Source organism: Papio anubis, chromosome 15, assembly GCF_008728515.1.
Source record: "Papio anubis isolate 15944 chromosome 15, Panubis1.0, whole genome shotgun sequence".
NCBI lineage: Eukaryota > Metazoa > Chordata > Mammalia > Primates > Cercopithecidae > Papio > Papio anubis.
In genome coordinates, this window is record NC_044990.1 from 31,087,902 (window position 1) to 31,114,985 (window position 27,084).

Here is a 27,084-nt window from a genome sequence, read left to right on the forward strand (position 1 = left end):
ATGGCACGATCACTTTGGAAGAACTGTTTGTTATTTAGGCTGAACATATGTATACCCTCTGGTCCAGTAATTCCACTCCTAACTCTACATCCAATAGAAGCAGGAACACAAGCTCATGAAACGATATGTATAAATGTTCATATAAGCACTATTCTTAATAGCAAAAAATCAATAATTCCCAAATGTTCATTAACAGTAGAATGAATAAATACAATGTCTTCCATTTATACAGTGGGAAACTCTACAGCAATGAGTTTGAACGAACTAAAACTATATGCATCAAAGTGGTTGAATCTCATGAGCGTAATATTGAGTGAAAGAAGGTACAGAAGAGTATACTGAATAATTCAACTCCTAAATTTCCAAACTGGCATGATGAATTATCCTATTAGAAATCAGAAGTCAGTCAGGCAGTGGTTAGCCTCAGGAGGGTGGTAACTGGAAGGAGGCTTCTAGGTACTGGTAATGTTTTGCTCTTTGGTCTGAGTACTGGTTATGAGTACTGAGTATATACTGTACTGTATATTCACACTGTGAATGCTCATTGAACTTTATACTTGTGATTTGTGCACTTTTCTGTATGTTTTCTTACACCTCAACCAAAATGTTACACCTCAAAGAGGTCAACGCTGGCCTTTATCGCCTACCTCTCCACATCATAAAAAGTGTGATTAAGGCAGGACGTGGTGTCTCACGCCTGTAATCCCAGCACTTTGGGAGGAGGCTGAGGCAGGTAGATCACGAGGTCAGGATTTCGCCAGTCTGAACACTACGGTGAAACCCTGTCTCTACTAAAAATACAAAAATTAGTTGGGTGTGGTGGCATGTGTCTGTAATCCCAGCTACTCAAGAGGCTGAGGCAGGACAATCACTTGAGCTGAGATCGCACCACTGTATTCCAGCCTGGGTGACAGAGTGAGACTCTGTCTCAAAAAAAAAAAAAAAAAAAAAAAGTGTGATTAAATAGACTGATCAATGAAACAGAACTGAATGTCTATAAATCGATCCTAATACATGAGGCTCTTTACACAATGATAAAGGTGGCTTTTCAAATTAGTGATAAATAGAAAATTCAACAAATGGTGTTGGGATAAATGAGCAGCCATTTGGAACAAAAATTAGTTTAGCTCTACTTTATATCTTACACCAAGATATATTTCAGATGAACAAAAGATTATTACTATTTTTTTAAGAGACAGGGTCTTGCTTTGTCATCCAGGCTGCTGGAGTCCAGAGACACACTACAGTCTTGAACTCCTAGACTCAAGTGATCCTCTCTCCTCAGTCTCCTGAGTAGCTGGGACTACAGGTGTGCGTCACCGTACCTGGTGAATTCTTAGGTTTTTTTTTTTTTTGGTAGAAACTGGGTCTCACTATGTTGCCTAGGCTGGTCTCGAACAACTGGAATCAGGTGATCCTCCAATCTCGGCCTCTCAAAGCATTAGGATTGCAGGTGTGAGCCATTGTGCCAGGCCCAAAAGATTTAAATTTTAAAATAAAACAATAAAATGAGTCAAAGAAACATTAAGAATAATTTTCATAACGTTACAGTTTTTAAAAAGCACAATATAGCAAAAGACTTCCTAAAAATAGAAGACTGATGAATTAAATCGTTTAAAAATATGTGGCAAAATCCACAACAAATAAAAAGTTAGACAACAAATTGGGAAAAATATTTCCAATTCATAATGCATATAGACAGCTAACATCACCAGTGTAAAAGAGCTCTTTCAGATCAATAAGGAAAAGATGAATAAGCCAACAGAAACATGGACAAAAGTATATAAAACAGTTCATTGAAAAGAAAGAAAAGTGACTCAAGGCTAGGTGCGGTGGCTCATGCCTGTAATCCCAGCACTTTGGGAGACTGAGGAGTTTGAGAGCAGCCTGACCAACATGGCAAAACCCTGTCTCTACTAAAAATACAACAGTTAGCTGGGCGCGGTGGCACAGGCCTGTAGTCCTAGCTACTCGGGAGGCTGAGGCAGGAGAATGGCTTAAACCCGGGAGGCAGAGGTTGCAGTGAGCCAAGATCACCTCAATGCACGCCAGCCTGCCAGCCTAGGTGATAGAGAGAGACAAAAAAAAAAAAAAAAAAAGGGACTCAAACGTGAAAAGATGCTAAACCTTACTCATGATGAATAGAATAAAAATAAAAGCTACAAATATATTATTCCTGTAGTACTGGAGTACACCCGTACACCAGGTATTATAAAAATATTTTAAAATACAGTCAGTTGGGAAGAGTATGGGGAAGCAGGTACTTTCTTAGGTTGCTAGTGAATAAAAGTAGGTGAAATCTTTCTGGGCAACAGTTTACTGAAATGCAAGATCGATTAATATCACAGATGAATATAGCATCTGAGCATATCATTTAATCCAATAATTTTACTTTGGGAATATATCTTACAAACATATTAGAACGTAAGTAAAATTACACACACACACACACACGAATTATTAATCTCATTTTGAATAGCAAAAAATTGGACCAAAAAATCCTAATATCTATCAATAGAAAATTGGTAAATAAAATGCAGCCATCCAAAAGAATAAAAATTTTTTTAAACAAATATGGAACAATTTCAAGTGACAAAAACAATGTGTAGGAGGTGTATAATATATAGTATCTATCATTTATATTTTTTAAAAGGTAAAAAATATATACTTTATAGACTTCAAAATAAATAAAATTAACAATAGAACTACAAATTGAACTCATAAAATATAAGTGAATAGTAAAGGGTTGACTCAGCAGCTATGGGATTGCATGCCTCCAAGAAAAGACTGACTCTTGACTAACTATTAGCTCTTGAAATATCCTGCCTGATAAGAGTGTCTTTGTATACCTCAGGCCTTGGGCAATGCCAGAGTTTGTGTTAATAATGTAATTTATGGTGAGCACCTGTTTTTGCTTGCCTGGAGCCGTGGGTCATATTGTATGAGTTTGACTTCCGTAGGGAGGAATGGGTTGGAGACTGAGTATTTAGGGTCAATCGTGTGGGGGCTTCATGCCTATGTAGCTGATCTTGGACACAAAAGTTTGTGTGAGCATCCCTGGTTGACAATTCTTTGTCCATATTGTCACACATCATTGCTGGGAGAATTAAGTTCTGTTCATATAACTCCACATGGAGAGGATAACTGGAAGCTGTGCCTAGTTCTGCCTGGACTCTGCCCTATGTGCCTTTTTTCTTCTGAATGTATTCTACAGCCTTTCATCGTAATAAATCATAACCATGAATAGAACAGCTTGTCTAAGTTCTGTGAGTCCTTCTAGCTCATTATTGAATATGGTGGCGGCATTGGGTCCCTCAACACACTAGATAAAGTAATTAGAGAGGCATTGATCTTTTTCAGATGCTGGCATTGAAAAGGAATAAAGACTACTTAATGAGCTAAGTATTTAGTTTAAGATGTTAGATAAAGGGCAGCAGAATCAAGTTAAAGAAAGTAGAAGGGGCTGTCTGGCTGTTTACCATCACACTTTGCTGCCTCTCTTGGACAATCTATAGACAAGGTTAATAAAACAGTGCAACAAGTTTTCTGAATGCAGGATTGATACACAAAAAAAGATTGCATTCCTATATACCAGCAACAACAACTCAGAAAACATAATTTTAAAAGCAACATTACTAAAAATAATAACATAATCGTTATGGAATCCTAAAGATGTCAATTCTCCCAAAATTAATCCATAAACGATGCAATTCCAATAAAAATTCAAGAGGATTTTTTACAATACTGAAGAAGCTAATGTTACAATTCATGAGGAAGAGTCTATGTTTAAAAACAAAGCACCAAAGTGGGAAACTCGTTCTACCAGATTTAAATAATTATTAAAAAGTTAAGTTAAACAGTGTAGTATTGGTGCAGAGATAGATGTATAAACTAATGAAATGAAAGAGAGCCTAGAAAGAGTCCAAATAATATATGGAAATACAAATGACAGGCATGGCATCAGAACTCAGTGGTAAAAGATGAGAGTATTCAATAAAAGCTGTGAACATTTGTGGCTGTTAATATTAAAATAAAAAAATAATATTTGGCCCTTGTCCTTAGTTCCTGACACGCAGCTCCTGAAGTCCTTGGAACCTCCAGAGTGATGACTGAGTTAATCACCAATGGTGACTGGCAATGATTATTACGGAGGACCAAAGCTGAGTCTGCAGGCTTGGGCCGGAGCGCAGACAATGAGAGGGGCTCTTCCTTTTGAGGCTTGTCATCTATAACTCATTATCACCGGAAGCCAGAGCCTAAATGAGCCTATCAGTTGCCTTGGAATATAAGAACACGTCTGAGTATTTATTTATCTATTTTGAGTTCGGGGCCCCTGTGTGTCTGCTCACTGCCTGTCGGCCGTTCAGCTTGTGCTTGATGCTCGCTCACCATTTAGCACAATGAAGGAACCACCGGAGGGACCTCCGGGAGGAGGCGGGGCCCAGCGAGCCTGGCGCCGGGGGCGGGGCCTGACGGGAGCTCTGCTCAGGCTTCAACATGGCCGGCTCTTTCGGTTGACTTCGCCTGTGGAAACCGAATTTCCCCAGGATATGAGTTGGGGGCCTAACCTCGCCTTTCAGGGTCAGGCGAGCTTTCTGGATGCTCTAGAAACCTTTCGGCCTGCGCAGCGGGCGGAGCTTGCCCCAATGCCCTGCCATTTCTGTGAGGGCCCACAAGGCCCGGGAGGAGCGTCAGAGTCCCCGAGGGCCCTCGCGTCACTGCCTGGAGAGGGTGCTCGGAGCCCTGCTGGGGAACTGGTCCCCAACGAGGTGTGGAACCCTCCTTGCTGGAACTCCACAGAGAGAGTGGTAATAAGATAATAACAAGACTGACTACTGTTTATTGAACCTTCACTGGTCACTGGCTGTCAGGGGTTAGGCGAGGGGTGGAATCTAAGGCCCCGAGTTCCTCTATTACAACCATGGAGCGCCTTTCATACCTGCTTAATAGAGTTGTGGTGAGACATGGAATGGGCAAGAAACACACTGATTTATTTATTCATTTTTAAAAATCATTATTATTATTATTTTGAGATGGAGTCTTGTTCTGTCGCCCAGCCTGGAGTGCAGTGGCGTGATCTTGGCTCACTGCAACCTCCGCCTCCCGGGTTCAAGCGATTCTCCTGCGGCAACCTCCCAGACAGCTGGGATTACAGGCGCGCCCCACCATGCCTGGCTAATTTTTGCAATTTTGATAGAGTTGGGGTTTCATGTTGGCCAGGCTGGTCTCGAACTCCTGATCTCCAGTAATCCACCCACCTCAGCCTCCCAAAGTGTTGGGATTATAGGTGTGAGCCACCTCACCAGGCCAAGAAAGGCACTTTAGACAGTGCCAAAGTTGAGGATTTGGCCTGTGACTCGCTGCAGTTGCCACGCTGCAGTTGCCACACTGTGGCCTTAGAACAGTCTTATCCAGTCCTGAAAACCCCAGTGCCTTGGAAACATCAGGATTGGTCAGAAGGACAGTAAGTCCTTAAGGCGCCAGCCCCTGCTCGTCCCTCCAGATTGAGGGGTAAGTATCCCAAGCTCTTTGCAGGATCCTTATCCTGGATGTGGACACCCACAGTCCTGCTAGGACCTGCTTTCAGAAGAGTTGATCCCAGACATGGAAGTGCCTGATGCCTTCAGCGAAGCAAGCAGGAAAGGCTCAAGTGATGCTCCTGTATCACCCTGGTGAGTAGCCCATTTGTGATCTTTTATGCACTCTTTCATGTAGCATGTTTTCAAGGTTCATCCAACTTGCAGTGTATTAGTGCTGACTAATATTTCATTGTGTAGATATAATGTATTTTTAAACTTTTGTTTATTTTTAATTGGTACACAACAAATATTTGTACATATTTATGGGGTACATATGTACATGTGATATGTTACATGCATAGAATATATAATGATCAATCAGGGTATTTAAGGTATCTATCACTTTGAGTATTTGTCATTTCCATATGTTGGGAACATTTCGAGTCTTCTCTTATAGCTGTTTTGAAATACACAATACATTGTGTTAACTGTAGTCACCCTACTCTGCTATAGAACATTAGAACTTACTCCTTCTATCTAACTGTATTAACCAACCACTCTTCCCTGCCAACCCACACACCCTTCCTAGCCTCTGGTATCTATCTATCCACCATCAACTTTTTTAGCTCCTACATATGTGATAACATGCAATATTTGTCTCTCTGTGCCTGGCTTACTTCACATAGCAATGACTTCCAGTTCCATCCAGGTTGCTGCAAACGACATGATTTCATTCTTGTTTTATGGGTGAATAGTACTTGATTATATGTATCACATTTTCTTTATCCATTTGTCTGTTGATGGACACTTAGTTGGATTCTATATTTTTGCTATTGTGAATGGTGCTGCGGTAAACATGGAAGTACAGGTATCATCCCTTTGATATACTGGTTTTCTTTCCTTTGGATAAACAGCCAGTAGTGGCATTGCTGGATTGTAGGGTAGCTCTATTTTCAGTTCCTGAGAAATCTCCATACCATTTTCCATAGTGACTGTACTAATTTGCATTCCCACACAACAGTATATAAGAGTTCCCCCTTCTCCGCATCCTCGCCCACATCCATTATTATTTTGTCTTTTTAATCATAGCCATTCTCACTGGGTGAAGATGATATCCCATTGTGGTCTTAATTTGCATTTCCCTTATGATTAGTGACGTTGAGCATTTTTTCATATACCTGTATGTCCTCTTTGGAGAAATATCTATTTATGTCGTTTGCCCACATTCCTTCATTCATTCATATATTTATTGTAGTCAGGGTTTTGCTCTGTTGTTCAGGCTGGAGTGCGGTGGTGCAATCACGAGTCACTGCAGCCTCCACTTCCTGGGCTCAGATGATTCTCCTGCTTCAGCCTCCAGAGTAGCTGAGACCACAGGCATGTACCACTGTGCCCAGCTAATTTGTGTGTGTGTGTGTATTTTTTTTTTTTTTTTTTGGAGACGGCATGGGAGTGCAGTGGTGAGATCACTGCTCATTCTAGCCTCAATCTCCTGAGCTCAAGTGATCCTCTCACCTCATTTTTTGACTTTTGTAGAGATGATGTCTCACTATGTTGCACAGGCTGGGCTTGAACTCTTGGGCTCAAGTGATCCTACTGCCTCGGCCTCCCCAAATGCTGGGATTACAGGCATGAGCCACCAAACCCAGTCTACTTTTGTATGTTTTTGTAGAGACGGAATTTTACTATGTTACCCAGGCTGGTCTCAAACTCCTGGCCTAGGCGGTCTGTCTGCATCAGCCTCCCAAAATGTTAGGATTACAGGCATGAGCCATTGTGCCTGACCCTTTGCCCACTTTTAAATGGAATTACTATTATTTTTTACTGTTGAAGTGTTTGAGTTTCTTGTGTATTCTGGATATTAATTCCTTGTTGGATGAATAGTTTGTAAATATTTTCTCCCATTCAACAGGTTATCTCTTCAGTCCATTGTTTCCTCTAATGTGCAGAAGCTTTTTAGTTTAATATAGTCCAATTTGAATACTTTTGTTTTTGTTGCCGTGCTTTTGAAGTCTTAGCCATAAAACCTTTTCCTAGACCAGTGTCCTGAAGTGCTTCCCGTATGTTTTCTTCTAGTAGTTTTATGGTTTCAGGGCTTATGTTTAAGTCTTTAATCCATCTCAAATTGATTTTTGTGTATAGCGAAATGTAGGAGGTTAGTCATGTTGTTTTGCATACATATGGATATCCAAATTTCCCAGCACCATTTGTTGAAGAGGATGTCCTTTCCCCAGTGAATGTCCTTGACACCTTTGTTGAAAATCAGTTGGCTGTAAATGTGTGGATCTATTTCTGAGATTTTTATTCTGTTTCATTTGATACCTGTTTTTATACCAATACCATGCTGTTTTGGTCACTAGAGCCTTGTAATATATGTTGACGTCAGATAGTATAATGTCTCCAGCTTTCTTTTTACTTAGGATTGATTCTCTATTCAAGCTCTTTTTTGGTTCCGTATGAATTTTAGGATTATTTTTTCTACTTCTGTGAAGAATGACACTGGTATTTTGATAGGGATTTTATTGAATCGGTAGATTGCTTTGGGTTGTATGGTCATTTTAACAATATTGATTTTTTTTCTGATCCATGAGCATGGGTTGTCTTTCCATTTCTTTATTCCTTCTCAATTTCTTTCATCTGTGTTCTGTAGTTTTCCTTGTAGAGGTTTTCCACCTACTTGGTTAAATTTTTTTCCTAGGTATTTTATTTTCTTGTAGCTATTATAAATGGGATTTCCTTCTTGATTTCTTTCTCAGCTAGTTTATTATCGGTGTATAGAAACGCTACTACCGTTTGCATGTTGATTTTGTATCCTACAACTTTTTTTTTTAAACGGGGTCTTGCTCTATAGTCGAGGCTGGAGTGCAGTGGTGCCATCTTGGCCCACTGCAATGTCTGCCTCCCGGGTTCAAGCAATTCTCCTGTCTCAGCCTCCTGAGTAGCTGGGACTACAGGCGCACGCAACCACGCCTGGCTAAATTTTGTGTTTTTAGTAGAGACAGGGTTTCACCATATTGGTCAGACTGGTCTTGAACTCCTGACCTCGGGTGATTCTCCTGCCTCAGTCTCTCAAAGTGCTGGGATTACACCATGAGCCACCACATCTGTCTGTATCCTACAACTTTACTGAACTCATTTATCAGATCTAAGAGCTTTTGATGGAATCTTTAGGTTTTTCTAGATACAAGATCATGTCATCTACCAAGAGGGACAGTTTTACTTCCTCTTTTCCAATTTGGATGTCTTTTATTTGTTTCTATTGTCTGATTGCTCTGGCTAAGACTTCCAGAACTGTGTTGAATAGGAGTGGCAAAAATAGACATCCTTGTCTTGTTCCAGTTCTTAGAGAAGAAGCTGAAAGCTACGATAGGATGATGTTAGATGTGGGTTTGTCCTATGTAGCCTTTATTATGTGGAGATATTAATATGGTCCTTCAGTGCCAAGTTTGTTGAGAGTGTTTATCGTGAAGAACTTTTTGATAAAAAAACATTTTATCAAATGCTTTTTCTATATCTCTTGAAATGATCATATGATTTTGTCCTTTATTCTGTTGATGTGATGTGTCATCTTTGTTGATTGGTGTATGTTGAACTACCTTTGCCTTTCTGGGAAATCCCACCTGATCCTGATGTGTTATCTTTTTGATATGCTGTTGGATTCAGTTAGTTAGTATTTTGTTGAGGATTTTTACATCTATGTTTATCAGGGATATTAGAGTGTAACTATCTTTTTTGTTGTTATTGCATTCTTATCTGGTTTTGGTATGAGGGTACTGCTAGCCTAGTAGAATGAGGAAGAATTCCCTCCTTTTCAATTTTTTGGACTAGTTTGAGGAGAACTGGTGTTAGTTTGTCTTTGTAAATTTGGTAGAATTTAGTAGTGAAGTCATTAGCAGTGAAGCCATTGGGTCCCGGGCTTTTCACTGTTTGGATACTTTTTTATTGTGGATTCAATTTCATTACTCACGATTGGTGTGTTCAGGTTTTCTATTTATTCCTGATTCAATCATGGTAGGTTGTATGTGTAAAGGAATTTATGCATTTCCTCTAAGTTTTCTAGTTTATTAATATATAGTTGTTCATAATAGTGTCTGATGATTTTTGGTATCTCTGTGGTGTCAGTTGTAATGTCCAGTTTTATTCATTTCTTTATTTCTTTATTTTTTGACCCAGGGTCTCACTCTGTCACCCAGGCTGGAGTGCAATAGTGTGATCATGACTCACTGCAGCCTCAAGCTCCTGGTCTGACGTGATCTTCCCACCTCAGACTTCTGAGTGGCTGGGACTACAAGCATATGCAACCATGCCCAGCTAATTTTTGTATTTTTTTTAGAGACAGAATTCCGCCGTGTTGTCCAGGTTGGTCTCGTACTCCTGAGCTCAAGCAATCCACCTGCCTCAGCCTCTCAAAAATGCTGGGATTACAGCATGAGTCACCGTGCCTGGCAATGTCTTCTTTTTCCTCTTGGATTTTGTTTATTTGGGCCATCTTTTTTATTTTCTTGTTTAGTCTAACTAGCAATTTATCGATTTTGTTTACCTTTTTGAGAAACAAACTTTTTGTTTCATTGATTATATTGTTTTTTAAATCTATTTCATTTAGTACTGCTCTGATCTTTATTATGTCTGTCTTTCTACTAATTTGAAGTTTGTTTTGTTCTTACTTTCCTAATTCTTTGAGGTATATCCTTAGGTTATTTATTTGAAATCTTTCTACTTTTAAAATATAGGTGTTTATTGCTATAAACCTCTCTCCTAGCACTGCTTTTGTTGTATCCCATAGGTTTTGTTATGTTGTGTTTCAATTTTCATTTGTTTCAAGACATTTTATTTTTTGGGACAAGGTCTCACTCTGTCTCTGTTGCTCAGGCTGGAATGCAATGGCGCAATCTTGGCTCACTGGAACTTCCACCTCCTAGGCTCAAGCGAGCCTTCTGCTGGAGCCTTCTGAGTAGCTGAGATTACAGGCACGCACTAGCATACCTGGCTAACTTTTGTATTTTTTTTGTAGAGACAGAATCTCACTTGGCCAGTTGCCAAGGCCAGTCCCAATCTCCTGGCTCAAGCAATCCACCCACATTGGCCTCCCAAAGTGCAAGGATTACAGGCATGAGCCACCACACCCAGCCTGTTTCAAGACATTTTTTGATTTCCTCTTTAATTTCTTCCTTGATCTAAAGGTCATTCAGGAGCACGTTGTTTAATTTCCATGTATTTGTACAGATTCCAAAGTTTCTTTGTTATTGATTTCCTATCCTATTTCACTGTGGTCTGAGAGGATACTGGTATGATTTTGATTTTTGAGAATTTGTTGAGACTTATTCTATGTCCTAACATATGGTCTATCTTGGAGAATTTTCCATGTGCTGATGAAGAAATATGTCTTCATCTTCTAAATCTTCATCTACTAAAGACATTAGTAGAATGTCTTTTCTATTGAATATATAGCTCATTTTAGTGTCTGGATTTATGTGGAGGTCTCAGACTCAGTTCCTTACTTTGTCAGGTTCAAATCCTATTAGTCAACCAGAGAAATTCTAGATCTCCAGGATTGCTGAACAGATTCCCAGGAATATGTCAGAGCATTGCAAAGTGCCCTATTGACATCTCATTCCCAGCTTCTTCAAAAAAAAAGTATTTTGATTTTCCTATTGATTGCCCCAATTCCTGTTTACTAGCTCAGGCAGCCACAATGTTAACTAACAAAGCTCTAGGTTTTTGGTTTTGACTCACTTTCAGGGCATCACCGGCTTTTGTGTTGACTGATGACTTTAGTTGCACCTCTAGATTGTGTGTGCAATTGTGCGTGTGTCTGTAATCATTCTGTACTTCCTTTACATTTTTGTGAGTTCAGAAATGTATTTAAAAGTGTATTTGGGGCCGGTCGTGGTGGCTTACGCCTGTCATCCCTTTGGGAGGCTGAGGCGGGAGGATAACCTGAGGTCAAGAGTTCAAGACCAGCCTGGCTAACATGGTGAAATCCCGTCCCTACAAAAAATACAAAAGTTAGCTGTGCATGGTGGCATGCACCTGTAATCTCAGCTACTAGGCTGAGGCAGGAGAACAGCCTGAACTCGGGAGGCAGAGGTTGCAGTGAGCCAAGATCGCACCTCTGTGCTTTAGCCTGGGCAATGGAGCAAGACTCTGTTTCAAAAAAATAAAAATAAAAGTGCATTTGGAAGTGATATCAGTAAAAATGGGAAGCTGGGAACCTTCAAAAATTCCTTTATTCATGAAAGCAACTGGGAAAAATACAAGCACCTTTTTCAGAACTCCAGAAAATATCCAAAGGCTTGCCGCAACCTTGGGAGCATTTATTCAAGAATGTAGGCTGAATTTTGGTGAGAATAGTGAACTTTGTAGTGCTCTTACTTTCCCTATGCTCATCACATCCTCCCGGTTCCATGGTAGCTTTGAAAACGAACATCCTACAATCTTGGTGAAAACCAAGCTCCTGAGAACCATAGAAAAGAACAAAAGGGGGTTGGGACTCATTCAAAGCCTTATTCCCAGAGAAACGTCATTGTGTGACCTGACTAGGAGGTCCCAGGAAGACTCCACTCACAAGGCTATCTTTATTTGGCCTGACTTAGAGCTCCCCCAGCCTTTGGTCAGGGGATATGTGTTGAAGACAATCAGAGGCAATTGCTGAACATCGTGGCTACCTGGGGTATAGATAAGTTGAGGTACACAATATGCTAACAAAAATGTAAACAAAGGAAAGCAAACAAAGAAAAAAACAAATGCTGAGAGTACTAAACTTGATTGCTGTCAGAAGACATTTCTGTTCATGTCTTCCACCTACAAATTTAATGTCTTTTCCATCTCAACTAAGTACTTATCATGTCGTGTAGCTATAACTTTTGCAGCTTGAGGTTTGACAGCAAAACTGGCACAGATTTCTTTGTTCTTCTTCATAATTTTATAGGTAAAGGATTTGTCCTTACTATAAATCTTAGCAACCTCAGCCTATAATATTTTTCTTTTCTTATGATGTCAGAGACTTTCACCTTTTCACCTAAAGGAAGCACATTTTGACTTCTCTCTGGCATATCCAAATTGCCAGGATAATTACCATTGCATATTGGGGCAATTATGAAGTGAAATAAGGGTTACTTGTATAACACCCCTATGATGCCATGACAGTTGGTGTGAGAATCAAGATGGCTACTTAGGGTCTAATGAGACTTATTAATCAAGAGTTCTATATGTAGCAAAATATCCTTCCACACTGAAGGAGAAACATAAGACATAAGTATCTTAAGACTTTTAAGACATTCCTTGATAAACAAAGCTAACAAAATTTGTTGCTTGAAGACATCTCTATAAGAAATACTAATGGGAGTCATTTAGGCTGAAATGAAAGAATACTAAGTAGTAACTGAAATTCACGTGAGGAAATAAAGAGCTGAGAAAGATAACTATATGAGTAAATATAAAAGGCAGTATAAGCATAAAGCAATTCTCATGAATGGATTGATGAAGATAGAGCATATGAAGATATGGTTTATATGACATTAACAACACAATGGAAGAGAGAGGGAATGGAGCTACATAGGAAAAAGTTTATGTATACTGTTGTAATTAAGTTGGTATTAATATGAACTACATAGTTATAAATCAACATGTTAATTGCAATATCCAGGGCAACCACGAAGAAAACAACTCAAAAATGTGGTAAAATAAATGACAAGGAAATAAAAATTGTACACTATAAAACTATTTAGCATAAATCTTACTTTATCAATGATTGTATGAAATGGAAATTTCTCTCCATTTAAAAGGAAGAAATGTGCAGAATGAATTAAAGGACATGATCCTAATATATGCTGTGTATAAGAGACATGCTTTAGACCAAGACTCAAATAGATTAAAAGTATAGAAAAAGATATAACAAGCAAACAGTAACCAAAACAATATAAATTAAGAGATGGAATCATAATACAAAATCAGAAAAAATAGACTTAAAGGAAAAATTTTTATTAAGAACAAAGGACATTTTATAATAGTAAGAGGATCAATCCATCAAAAAGATAGAACAGAGCCCCAAAGTCCATGAATAAAGTTTTGACAGAATTGAAGGGAGAAACAATTCAGCAATAAGAGTTGAAGACTTCAATTTCCTACTTTCATTAATAGCTAGACAATTGGGCAGAAAACACTAAGAAAATGTAAGACTTGAATAATACTATAAATCAACTAGATTTAACAGATATCTACAGCATACTCCATCCAAAAACAACAGATATACAGTCTTTATAAGTGCACGTGGAACATTCTCCAGGAAAGACCATATGCTAGGCAATAAAACAACTCCCAATAAAATTTAAAAGATTTAAATAATACGAAGCATGTTCTCAACTGCAATAAAATGAAGTTAGAATAGTAAGAGAAGGAAATTTGAGAAGTTCACAAATATATGGAAATGAAACAATGTACTCTTAAATAATCAATTGGTCATAGAAGAAATCCAAGAGAAATCAGAACATACTTTGAGATGAATGAAAAAAAACTCCACATCTCAAAACTTATGGAATGCAGCTAATGCAGTGCTTAAAGGGAAATTTATCGGTGTAAATTCTTACATTAGAAGAGAAGAAAGATCTCAATCAATAATCTAACTTTCCAACTAAAGAAACTAGAAAAAGATGAGCAAACTGAAACCAAAGCAAATAAAGCAAGGATATAATAAATGGAGTGAAAATAAATAAAATAGCAAGCAGAAAAGCAACAGAGAAATAAACCAAAAGTTATTTGAAAAGATCAACAAAATTGATAGCTTAGCTTGATCAAGAAAAAAAAGGAAAGAACTCAAAAGTATGGTAAATAACCTAAGTAAATAACAACAACAACAACAACAAAAAACCCAAACCCTTAGATAGTCTAGTAAAGATTATGAAAAACCAACAGTTTACATTAAACTTAGTGGCAGAACTCTTAAAGCTTTTCTCCTAAGATGAGGAACAAGACAAGGATGCCTGCTCTTGCTTTTTCTATTCGACATTGTACTGGAGGTTCTAGCCAGGACATTTAGACAAACAAAACAAAACAAAACAAAACCAACAACAAAAAAGAAATAAAAAGCATCTAGATTGGAATGGAAAAAGTGAACTATATTTTTTGCAGATAAATAATGTTGTATGTAGAAAATCTAAGGAATCCACAACAACAAACAACAACAAACCTGCTGGAGCAACAACTGAGTTCACAAAAGATCTAAGATCAATGTGCAAAAAATCAGTTATATTTAGAAACACTAGCAATGAGAAGCCTGAAGATGAAATTAAGAAAGTAATTTTATTTACAATAGCATTTAAAAAAAGACTAAAACAAAAGAAATATAAGAGTACAAAACATTATTGAAAGTGATTAAGACCTAAATAAATGGATACACATTCTGTATTTACTGAATGGAAGACATTACTGTTAAGATGACAGTACTTCACAAATTAATCTACATATTCAACTCAGTTCCTATGGGAATCCTGGCTTCTATTTTGCAGAAATTGACTTGCTGATCCTAAAATTCATTTGAAAATGCAAGGGACTCTGAAGAACCAAAATGATCTTGAAGAAGAACAATGAAGTTGCAGAGTCCACACTTTATTATTTCAAAACTTACTATAAAGCTATAGTGGTTAAAATTGTTTAGTACTAGAATAAGGATAGACATGTAGATCAATGGAATAGAATTGAGAGTCCAGAAGTAAATCCATACATTTCAGGTCAATTGATTTTCCACAAGGGTACCAAGACCATTCAGTGGAAAAGAACAGTCTCTTCAGCAAGTGGTGCTGGAATAACTGGATATCCACATACAAATGAATGAAGTTAGATCTCTTCCTCACATTGTACGGAAAAATTAACCTCAAATGGAAGAAATATCTAAATGTAAGATCCCAAACTATACTCTTAGGCAAAAACATAGGTGTAAATTTTTCTGATATTGACTTAGTAATGATTTCTTTTTTTCCTCTCCTTTTATGTGGGACAGGAAAGCTAGAGGGGTTTAGAGTTGTCTTACTGCTTTTCCCCTATGTCAGACAAGGCCCTGATAAAGCAGTTTTTCTTTAGGGCAGGACTTTCACACAGAGAATAGAATGCCCTGGGCATATTTCAAAATGGTTGATACACCCACTCACTCTCTCTATCCACCAACTAGGGTATACTTTGAAATGGTTGCTTTTCCCTTTTCTTTGTGTAAAGAGCCTGAGGAAATTTTCTTCAGCCTTCATCATGAGAACCTGGTAGGGTTTCTGGAAGTAAAATTCGTGAAAGTATCAGGGGTCCGCAAGGCGGGACTCCAACAAGTTTTCAACTCTCAAGGTAGCCCACACTCAGCCACTGGTAATTTATTGATTAGCATTTAAGTGTTCCTACCAATTACTGGCTCCTGTGGCTTCTGCTCTCAGGTAAACTGTGATGTTCTGTAGTCACCTGTCTCTCTAGTTTTTGAGGAAGTGGTTTGCCCTGTGACCTCTATTCTCTGACAGATCTAAGAAAAGTTGTTGATTTTCAGTTTGATTATCTTTTTTCCTGTTGTGAAGATGGGAGTGCTGATTTCCAAGTTCTCTACATGTTGGAGTGGGAACTCGAAGACCTAATTAACTTCTTAAGAAACTGCCAAACTGTTTTCCAAAGTGGATCTAGCACTTTACATTCCTGGCATTGTATGAGAGTTTCAGTTTCTATCTTTGTCAACACACCATCTTTCTAATTTTAGATATTCTAATAGTTATCTAGTGGTTTCTTATTGTAGTTTGAATCTGCATTTCTCTAATAGCTACTTATGATGACCATCTTTCACTTGCTTGTCAGTTGCAAATCTTTATTAGTGAAGTATCTGTTCACATATTTTGCCCATTTTTTTTTTTTTTTTTTGAGACGGAGTCTCGCTCTGTCGCACAGGCTGGAGTGCAGTGGCGCGATCTCAGCTCACTGCAAGCTCCGCCTCCTGTGTTTACGCCATTCTCCTGCCTCAGACTCCCGAGTAGCCAGGACTACAGGCGGCCTTCAGGCTGGAGTGCAGTGGCGCCATCTCGCTCACTGCAAGCTCCGGCCTGGCTAATGCCATTCTCCTCGGGCCTCAGCCCGAAAGGCTGGACTACAGGCTACCGGCCACACTGCTACTTTTGTATTTTTAGTAGAGATCGGGTCACCTGCTAGCCAGGATGGTTCGACTCCTGACCTCGTGATCCACCCCGCCTCGGCCTCCCAAAGTGCTGGGATTACAGGCTTGAGCCACCGCGCCCGGCCGGGGAGGAATCTCTTTATCCAAAGCAAAAGGGACCTGGTAGTCAATGTTTTGCTACAATGAAGAAATGCCTAAAACTACATACCTTTTCTGAAACAATAAGAAAGCTTCCTTCATGGGTCTAATAACCATAAACTTTTAGAATTCCTACCCAGGCCTTTGTCTCAAATTCTTTTATTACTAATCTTATTCCCTCACTCTCTGCACTGCACCCACTTTTTTTGGCCTCTCCCAACTGAGGGCATTCACCAAGGCCTTATCCTTGGCTTCCTGTTCTTAGCAAATGCTTTATTCTTGGTTAAAGAATCACCCATTTCCCTTACTTAAACTATTATTTGTTCATTTACTGAAGAGATATTTATAGTCGCCCACTGAGTTGTAGATGCAAGAGCTGCAACATGAACAGTTTCCACTCCAACTGAAATGCAGTAGCCAGTCTGAATTATCAAGGAGCTTTATCTGCTTCTGCAAATGGCACCAGCATTCTCCCACTCAGGCCTTGGGCTTTGATTCTCTTTGCCTTGGCTCCCTAAATCCAGTTAGGCATCAATCCCTTTTGATGATGCCTTTGAAATTTTTCTATGCTCGCCTTCCTTTCTGTTCTCACTGCCACTAACTGTCCGGAACCTCATTTGCTCATGCCTAGATTTCTACAATGGTCTCCTTGCCTTTTCTTGCTCCTTATAGAATGTGATGTATGGAATCCTGAAATATGCGTACTGAAATGTTGCTCTCATTGTGAAAAGTATGTAGAGCAGAAGACACACTGCATGCCCATGGTCAGAGCCAGTTAACACCTTTGGCTCAACATCCTTACCTGTAAAATAAATATCACACCTCAAGTATTATGGGAATTAAATTAGATAATATGTATGAAGTTGCTTTGTGAACTATAAATCACTAAATAAATGTTATATGTGATAATTATCAGGCCTCTTTGTCACATAGGAAATACCCCACGATATTCTTCAGCAGCTTCACTCTTATTTCCTTGGCTCTTGAGCTCTTAAGATATAATAGACCTAACATACCTGAGCTTATTTTTATCAGTAGTTTGACCAGCAGACTCCATTCCAAATAAACTGGGTCATCCCCTTTGGCTCTTGGAACACAACTCTAAGTTATTTAGTTAGTTAGTTGGTTATTTCTTTCCTTCCTTCCTTCCTTTCTTTTTCTTTCCTTGAGTCAGGGTCCCATTCTGTCCGAGGCTGTAGTGCAGTGGCGCGATCAAGGCTCCCTGGAGCCTCAACTTCCCGAGCTCAAGCAATCCCCCAATTTTTAAAAATTTTTTGCAGAAGCTGGATCTTGCTATGTTACCCAGGGTGGTCTCAAACTCTTGAGCTCAAGCAACCCTTCCATCTCAGCCTCACAAAGTACTGGGATTATAGGCATGAGCCACACTGCCTGACCTTTTTTGTTGTTTTTCTAACTTCTACTTTGTGTTATTGCTGGTCTTTTTCCATCTGTATGGACTAGATTCTATTTTCAGAGCTCTTCTTCATTTATCTAAACCGTTTCATGCCCAATTCAATTTCTGCCTCCTCAATGAAATTTTCTGCACTTCCTGTTAACTAGCCCTCAATGGTACATGAGAGCACACCCAGTCTTCATCATACAGATTGAGAGTTACATACTATTCTACGATTGTTTCTTATGTGTACAGCTCCCTGAAGGGACCAAAAGAGTCTGCACCTCCTTTTGTGTTTTTCACAGGGCCTAGCATAGACCCTTCTCACTGTGGGTGCCATTATTTATATGAGAGTGAGTCAAAGAAATAGTATATCTTCAAAGTCATTCATTCCAAAACGTGAACTATCTTTGGTCACTCCTCCATCTGCAGCCTGTAATGGTCAAGTCCAAAGATCCCACTGACAGACACAAGAGTTCTAATAAAACATGATGATCAGGGGGACCCCACCCCCCCAAGTGTTACAGACCCCCGTTGTTATTTTAATTTAGTAAATAAAAAGCCAGAGTTAAGCATTATTTTTTGAATGTCGAGGGTAGCTTTAAAATTGAGCTTCTTAACATATTCTCAAAAGAGGCCCTAATGTATGAAAATCAAATGACACACATTAAATAATATTTAACTGATTAAAGTCTAATAGAAAATTCAATACTTCTGAAAAGTGAGACACTTTTGAAAAGTGCTTCATGATAACCCTCAAACATGTTAGCCTTTAAAAATCATAAACAACAGGCCAGGCGTGGTGGCTCACCCCTGTAATCCCAGCACTTTGGGAGGCCCAGGTAGGCAGATCACTTGAGGCCTGGAGTTTGGGACCAGCCTGGCCAATATAGCAAAACCCCATCTCTACTAAAAGTGCAAAAACTAGCTGGGTGTGGTGGCATGCGCCTATAGTCCCAGCTACTCAGGAGGATGAGGCATGAGAATCACTTGAACCTGGGAGACAGAGGTTGCAGTGAGCTGAGATCACACCACTGCACTCCAGCCTGGGTGACAGTAAGACCGTCTCAAAAAAAAAAAATATATATATATATATATATACACACACACACACAGACACACACACACATACACTACACACATACATATAAACAACAGTATTGCAACTAGAAAAGATTATTAATAATTATTTATACATGTAGTGATTGGTCTGTGAGACCAAAAGTACTTGATAAATATAGGAAGTCTGGATAAGTGAAAAGGAACTTCATTGTTATCATTAGCTAGGTTTATAGTTCTGAATTCCATGTGTTCATTCACAGGTATTTCATGACACTGAAACAGACAGGGTAATAATTGATGTGTTCAACTGTCCACCTCTGTATGATGATGTGAAAGTGCAAGTTTCCTCTTCGGTGAGTAATCAAGAAATGGCCTCTGCCATTGTTCTTGTCCGAACTTTTGAATGGTTTTATTTAAGGTTTCCTTTACTACAGTTCCCAACAAGGGAGATGATAAATGTCATCCCATAGAGAAAGGGGGAGAAAAACAATACATCAGATCTATAACAAATTTTTTAAAAGAACATATGTAATTTGAATAATTTTTGTTCATTTGTTTTTTCTAAATTGTACATTTTTCTAAATGTTTCTAAATTTACATGTATTAATTCACAAATCCAAAAAACACAAAATAAATACAAAAAAAAAATACAAGCCAAGATGCTAAAAAACCAAAGGTATGTTTTACTGCATAGCAGTGATTACATTTTGTTTTGCATCATTTTTAATATTAAAAATTGAGACAGAGTCTCACTCTGTCACCCAGGCTGGAGTGCAGTGGCGTGACCATAGCTAACTGTGGCTTCACCTCCTGGGCTCAAGCAATCCTCCCACCTCACCCTCCTGAGTAGCTGGGAGCACTGACTGGAAAGAGAGTTAGGTTTGGGTGACTCAGTTGGGTGAAACACGGAGAAGGCAGCACAATACAACACATGAAATAACCGAAGCAGTTTTTTTTAATTCTAAAGCGAAGAGGGCAGCACACCTCACAGGGCTAACTCCAAGGGGCAGCCATGCAGGAGACCTGTGCTCAACTGATGGGTGGGGAGCAAGAGCGAGAAAGAGGGAGGGACCTGAGAGTGGAAGCCTTTATTGGGAAGTAAGGTGTTACCTGAGCAGGTTTCCTGCGGGGAGGTCTAATCAGTGGGTTTAATGCAAGCAGTCATGAGTTCCATGGAGTCATGCTGTGACTGAGAGGTGGTCACTGATATATCCACACGGTCCATGCAGAGTATGGGGGTCTGTGGGGTGGTTATATCTAGCTGTCCCGCAATGAAGTAGTCACCAGCAGAAGGTTGTATAAAGCAGATATTGGGATCAGTCACATTGAGAAACTGGGAGGAGGTGAACTGGAAACTGTCAAGGGTGACTGAGCCCTGCTTCTGATATCAGAAAGTGCAATTTATATTTAAAAGGGATGCTGAGGCAACAAAAAAATTTGTAAGAATTCACTACAAAATACTTGGGTATATATAAGCATCGGTCCTTAGTAGATTCTGTTTAGCACTATCTAAACCAGATTCAAATATCAGCATTTAAATATCTATCATGGAAAATATAGTATTCCTTGAAAATTTTGATAGAAACAGCAAGAGAAAGCAATAGCATTTTCTTAAGCCTCCTCCTTTGTGTCTTGAGTGTATTGTTATAGGATGAAGAATGCTACATATTGAATGGTTATAATTATTTGATAAATATAGAAAGGAATAAAGGAAGAAACTTTAGTTTCTTTGGAATGATTAGTTCTTGGCATCAATTTTACTTTAAAAAAATTTTTTTTTCTTTTTAGGATTTTCCTAAATACTATCACAACTACCCTTTTTTCTTCTGGTTTAACACATCTTTAATACAAAATAACAGGTATGGATATAATATCAACCCATAGAAACAACCTAATCTTCAATGTCTGCGTATAAGTTGTAATGGCAAGTGTTTTGCTGGTTGTCATAAGCTTAATTTATAGAAAACAAAAAATCCTTGAGCCACCATTGTTCATTGCCTTACTCATTTTACGATGGTTATTTTAAAAATACAGTTGTTCTTGAGACCACCTGTTGCAGTGTCCTCAAGGTCCATACCATAGGACTGTGTTACGAGTTCAAGAGTATTATAATCAGATCTTAAGTGTGGTAGTAAATTCCTCCCACAGAAGTTCAATATGAATCTGCTCAGTACCTTCAACATGTCAGGTCCTCAGTAGGTGCCGATTTACCAATGACGAACCACCACCAAATTTTGTGCTAAAGTAAGGGAGGACCTAGGGAGGCTTCAGCTAGCTGAAAAGCTGACTGACACACTTACATCTAGGAGAAGTTACAAGACACAATAAGTATTAAGAAATACAGCTAAAAAATCATCAATTGATAGTCTCCCATTTAAACATGGCTTTCTAATAACTGAATTGGGAAAACTTTCTTAAAAACTATTAATTGGAGGCTGGGCATGGTGGCTTATGCCTGTAATCCTAGCACTTTGGGAAGCTGAGGCGGGCGGATCACCTGAGATTGGGAGTTCGAGACCAGCCTGGCCAACATGGTAAAACCGTGTTGGCTACTAAAAATAACAAAAATTAGCCAGGTGTGGTGGCGCATGCCTGTAATCCCAGCTACTCGGGAGGCTGAGGCTGTAGAATCGCTTGAATCCAGGAGGCAGAGATTGCAGTGAGCCAAGATCGCACCACTGCACTCAGCTTGGGTGACAGAGTGAGACTCTGTCTAAAGAAAGAAGAAAAAAAGAAAAAACTATTAATTGGATTCAGAGATTATTGTTCCCAGAAAACCTTCTGCCATATTTGGAAACTTATTTCTCAGTCTAGAAGTTCTCTACTTTAAGTAGTATTTTTTCTGTGGTGGTGAAAAATTGAGATTTTTTTGTATCAACCATACTTTTCAATACAAAAAGAGAAAATATTTTTAAAATGCTTCAGGTCAGAGTTGAGGAAGTGGCTATGATTGCACGTGGCATGAATTGGTAGTTATTGTTATAACCAGTCCTAGTCTTTTCTTCAACTCTGAGCTGGATCTAATAACTCCTTAAGTCCAGCAAGGCAACGGTAAATTAAACCTCTGGTCTACACACTTGTAATGCATACACATTTAATAGATTTTGATAGAGTGAACTTGGGACTGGATGGAAATTTTTTACAAATTTGTTTCTTGGATGCATACAAACAATAAGCTTTGACTCCTAACGTGAGCAGAGTCCCTCAAATGTGAGAGCTGGGTGGAGCTTCATTTGTTGCTGCTCCTCAAAAGTGATTCTGGTTTTCCTTTGAAACACCACGTTCATTTTGGAGAAGTAATAAGTTAGATCACCTTTATTCTCACTTTTATATAAATTTCTAAAGATTTCTGTAATATTTCAATTTATATACCATTGGTAAAGCTTTTTGTTCGTTATGAGATTGTTGTTTAGCCAAAAATGCCAACTTCTGTCCTTTAGAAAACTAGGCATAAATAGGTTAACTAATTTATGCTTAGTGTTCTATTATTGGAATGCTAAGCATGTAGGATTTATTTATATCCTACTGCTCAAGGTCATTGCCAAGGGCTGATTGCAAAAACTCAAAAAATTGCAACCTCAGGCATAAATTAAAATAGATATAGTACTTTATTATTGGGTTTTGATACATGTCTAATCAGACTGATTTCTGTCCATATAGAAATTTAGATATTTTATTAAACCTAGATGTCATTAATTCCATAAAAAGCAACGTTAAAAGAATCAGTAGCACATGTTACTGATGTGTTGTTGAAGATTAAGGTATTTTTAAGTCTCACTGAAAAGGTGGAAGGAGCCAACTGAGACACAGAAAAGGGGCTGAGGTTCTATTCATGGTGAGGAAGTCTTTTTTTTGTTTGTTTCTTCAAGCTCTAACAAGGGTGCCTACTGCATGGCTTTTCAGTTAGCCCCAAAATAAAATGTAACAATTTGTTTTCTATTCTTAGGCTTTGTCTACAAAGAAATGAATTGGATAATCTTCATAAACAAAAAACATGGAAAATGTATCAACCACAATATGCAGTAGAGACGTATTTTGATGAGAAATGACTTAGTTATTTTGTAACTCGTAGCTGATTAAGTATAGTTCCCCACACCCCTTCTGGGAAAGAATTATGTTCTTTCCAACCCTGCCACATAGTTATATGTTCTAAATCTTCCTTGCTGGTACATCTATATTGATATTTGTGTACACATGTTCTTTATAAATCTATTAAATATATACAGATAAAATGTCAGGGTTTTTTTTTTGTTTTTTGAAGGCATATATTTCACAGTTTCCATCTTGTATTTACATATATTTGGAACACAGTACTTAGGAACATTAGGCATTATTTTGAAGAACTTTGAAATAGAACTTTCATACCAAAATAATCAAGAGATATTTAAAAATTATGATCCCCCAACACCCACTTACTTATACTTTTTTGGTCAAGTATTTATTCCCTGCTTTGTTTCACATTTGTAATTTCAGATTTATTAGAAAGCTAATTTATATTTTTTCTTCTACTTGATTTACAAACTATCTGTTAACAGATTGGCAGCAAAGACTAAGTTTTAAACCCAGAAGAGAGAAATATTTCACACAAGCAGTCCCCCAACTCCCAACACACACTATTCTCTTGTTCCAAGCACTAAGTGGGGAGCTTACTTAACAAGCTTCCTTTAATTACACACAGACATGGGGGTTGGGGTAAGAAGATGGTAGTAAATATGAAGGATAAGTAACCTTCAGTAACTTCTGCTTTTGTATAAAATTGTAAGTGAAGTCAAAAGAAGTATTTGTTCTTAGAGTAATTTAGATGTATTATTTTGAAATCCACTACTCCTGCTCACAACCAATGTCACCTAAGCCCTGGGAGAACTCTGAAGGGACGTAATCTTTTCATTATAAACAGTGGTTAGCCCTGTGTCCACAGGGAATCATTATTATTTCCTCATTGGTGATGAATGGTACTTTTTTATTAAAAACTTTTTTTTTTTTGAGATAGTCTAACCCTGTCACCCAGGCTGGAGGGCAGGGGCACAATCTCGGCTCACTGCAACCTCCACCTCCTGGGTTCAAGCGATTCTCCTATCTCAGTCTCCTGAGTAGCTAGGATTACAGGTGCGTGCCACCATGTCCAGCTAATTAAACAAAATTTTTTATTTGTATTTTTATTTTTTTGAGACTTCTCACTCTGGTTGCTGAGACTGGAGTGCAGTAGTAGGATCTTGGCCCACTGCAGCCTCAACCTCCTGGGCTCAGGTGATTCTCTCACCTCAGCCTCCCCAGTAACTGAGACTATAGGTGCATGCCACCATGCTCGGCTAATTTTTGTATTTTTAATAGAGGCAGGATTTCACCATGTTGGCCAGGCTGGTCTTGAACTCCTGACTTCCAGTGATCCACCCGTCTCAGCCTCCCAAAGTGCTGGAATTACAGGCATGTGCCACCGTGTCTGGCCACTTTTATACCATTAGCAAAATGCAGAGTAGTGGAGGAGGTTGTCTGAACCAGATCTGAGGTGTTGAAGGGTCAGAAATGTCTTTTTTTTTTTTTTTTTTTTAAACAGAGTCTCTCTCTGTTGCCTAGGCTAGACTGAAGTGTTGCAATCTCGGCTCACTGCAACCTCCCTCTCCCAGATATAGGTGATTCTCCTGCCTCAGCTTCCCGAGTAGCTGGGATTACAGGTGCCTGCCACCACGCCAAGCTAATTTTTGTATTTTTAGTAGAGACGGGGTTTCACCGTGTTGGCCATGCTAATCTCGAACTCCTGACCTCAGGTGATCCACTCGTCTTGGCCTCCCAAAGTGCTGGAATTACAGGTGTGAACCACTGTGCCCAGCATGGTGAAATAATTTCAATACAAATTCTAAACAGAAGAAAACGATTGAACTGAAACCCCCTACAACATCCCCAGAACCTACACTAGGGTTACTGTCATGATAACTGTCAGTGGTTAGTGTTTACCATCTCCCCCTGGACCCGAGAGGAGTTCTTAAAGCTTCATCAAAATGCAAAAGAAGGCTTACGAAATATTTTTAAGAAATGCATATGGCTATCCAGTTTTCCCAATACTGTTTATTAAATAGGGAATCTTTTCCCCATTGCTTTTTTGTGTCAGGTTTGTCAAAGATCAGATGGTTGTAGATACGTGGTATTATTTCTGAGGACCCTGTTCTGTTCCATTGGTCTATGTATCTGTTTTGGTACCAGTATCATGTTGTTTTGTTTGCTGTAGCTTTGTAGTATAGTTTGAAGTCTGGTAGTGTGATGCCTCCAGCTTTGTACTTCTTTCCCAGGATTGTCTTGTCTCTGTGGGCTCTTTTTAGGTTCCATATGAAGTTTAAAGTTGTTTTTTCCAATTCTGTGAAGAAAGTTAGTGGTAGCTTGATAGGGATAGCATTGAGTCTATAAATTACTTTGGGCAGTATGGCCATTTTCACGATATTGATTCTTCCTATCCATGAGCATGCAATGTTTTTCCATTTGTGTCCTCTCTTATTTCCTTGAGCAGTTGTTTGTAGTTCTGCTTGAAGAGGTCCTTCACATCCCTTGTGAGTTGTATTCCTAGGTATTTTATTCTCTTAGTAGTAATTGTGAATGGGAGTTCACTCATGATTTGACTCTCTGTTTGTCTATTATTGGCGTATAGGAATGCTTGTGATTTTTGCATATTGATTTTGTATCCTGAGACTTTGCTGAAGTTGCTTATCAGCTTAAGGAGATTTTGGGCTGAGACGATGGGGTTTTCTAAATATACAATCATGTCATCTGCAAACAGAGACAATTTGACTTCCTCTTTTCCTATTGGAATACGCTTTATTTCTTTTCTTTTCCTTTTCTTTTTTTCGTGACGGAATCTTGCTCTGTTGCCCAGGCTGGAGTGCAGTGGTGCGATCTCAGCTCACTGCAAGCTCTGCCTCCCGCATTCACGCCATTCTCCTGCCTCAGCCTGCCCAGTAGCTGGGACTACAGGCGCCAGCCACCATGTCCAGCTAATTTTTTTTTTTTTTTTTTTTTGTATTTTTAGTAGAGATGGGGTTTCACCGTGTTAACCAGGATGATCTCGATCTCCTGACCTCGTGATCCACCCACCTCGGGCTCCCAAAGTGCTGGGATTACAGATGTGAGCCACCGCACCTGGCCAGAATACCCTTTATTTCTTTCTCTTGCCTGATTGCCCTGGCCAGAATTTCCAATGGTATGTTGAATAGGAGTGGTGAGAGAGGGCATCTTTGTCTTGTGCAGGTTTTCAAAGTGAATGCTTCCAGTTTTTGCCCATTCACTATGATACTGGCTGTGGGTCTGTCATAAATAGCTCTTATTATTTTCAGATACGTTTCATTGATACCTAGGTTATTGAGAGTTTTTAACATGAAGGGGTGTTGAATTTTGTCAAAGCCCTTTTCTGCATCTGTTGAGAAAATCATGTGGTTTTTGTCATTGGTTCTGTTTATGTGATGGATTACGTTTATTGATTTGTGTATGTTGTGCCAGCCTTGCATCCCAGGGATGAAACCGACTTGATCGTGGTGGATAAGCTTTTTGATATGCTGGTGGATTCGGTTTGCCAGTATTTTATTGAGAATTTTTGCATCCATGTTCTTCAGGGATATCGGCCTGAAATTTCCTTTTTTCTGTTGTGTCTCTGCCAGGTTTTGGTATCAGAATGGTGCTGGCCTCATAAAATGAAGTAGGGAGGATTCCCTCTTTTTCTATCGTTTGGAATAGTTTCAGAAGGAATGGTACCAGCTTCTCTTTGTACCTCTGGTAGAATTTGCCTGTGAATCCATCTGATCCTGGACTTTTTTTGGTTGGTAGGCTATTAATTACTGCCTCAATTTCAGAACTTGTTA

At 38.9% G+C, this 27,084-nt stretch overlaps 1 long non-coding RNA gene across 1 annotated transcript; it reads left to right on the forward strand.

The window, feature by feature from the left end:
- The first annotated feature begins 19,382 nt into the window (after positions 1-19,382).
- Positions 19,383-23,475, forward strand: LOC101025401. Its single transcript, XR_004178718.1, has 3 exons — positions 19,383-19,596; positions 21,032-21,102; positions 23,190-23,475. It is a non-coding gene; the product is annotated as an uncharacterized LOC101025401 (long non-coding RNA).
- The last annotated feature ends 3,609 nt before the right edge of the window (positions 23,476-27,084 follow it).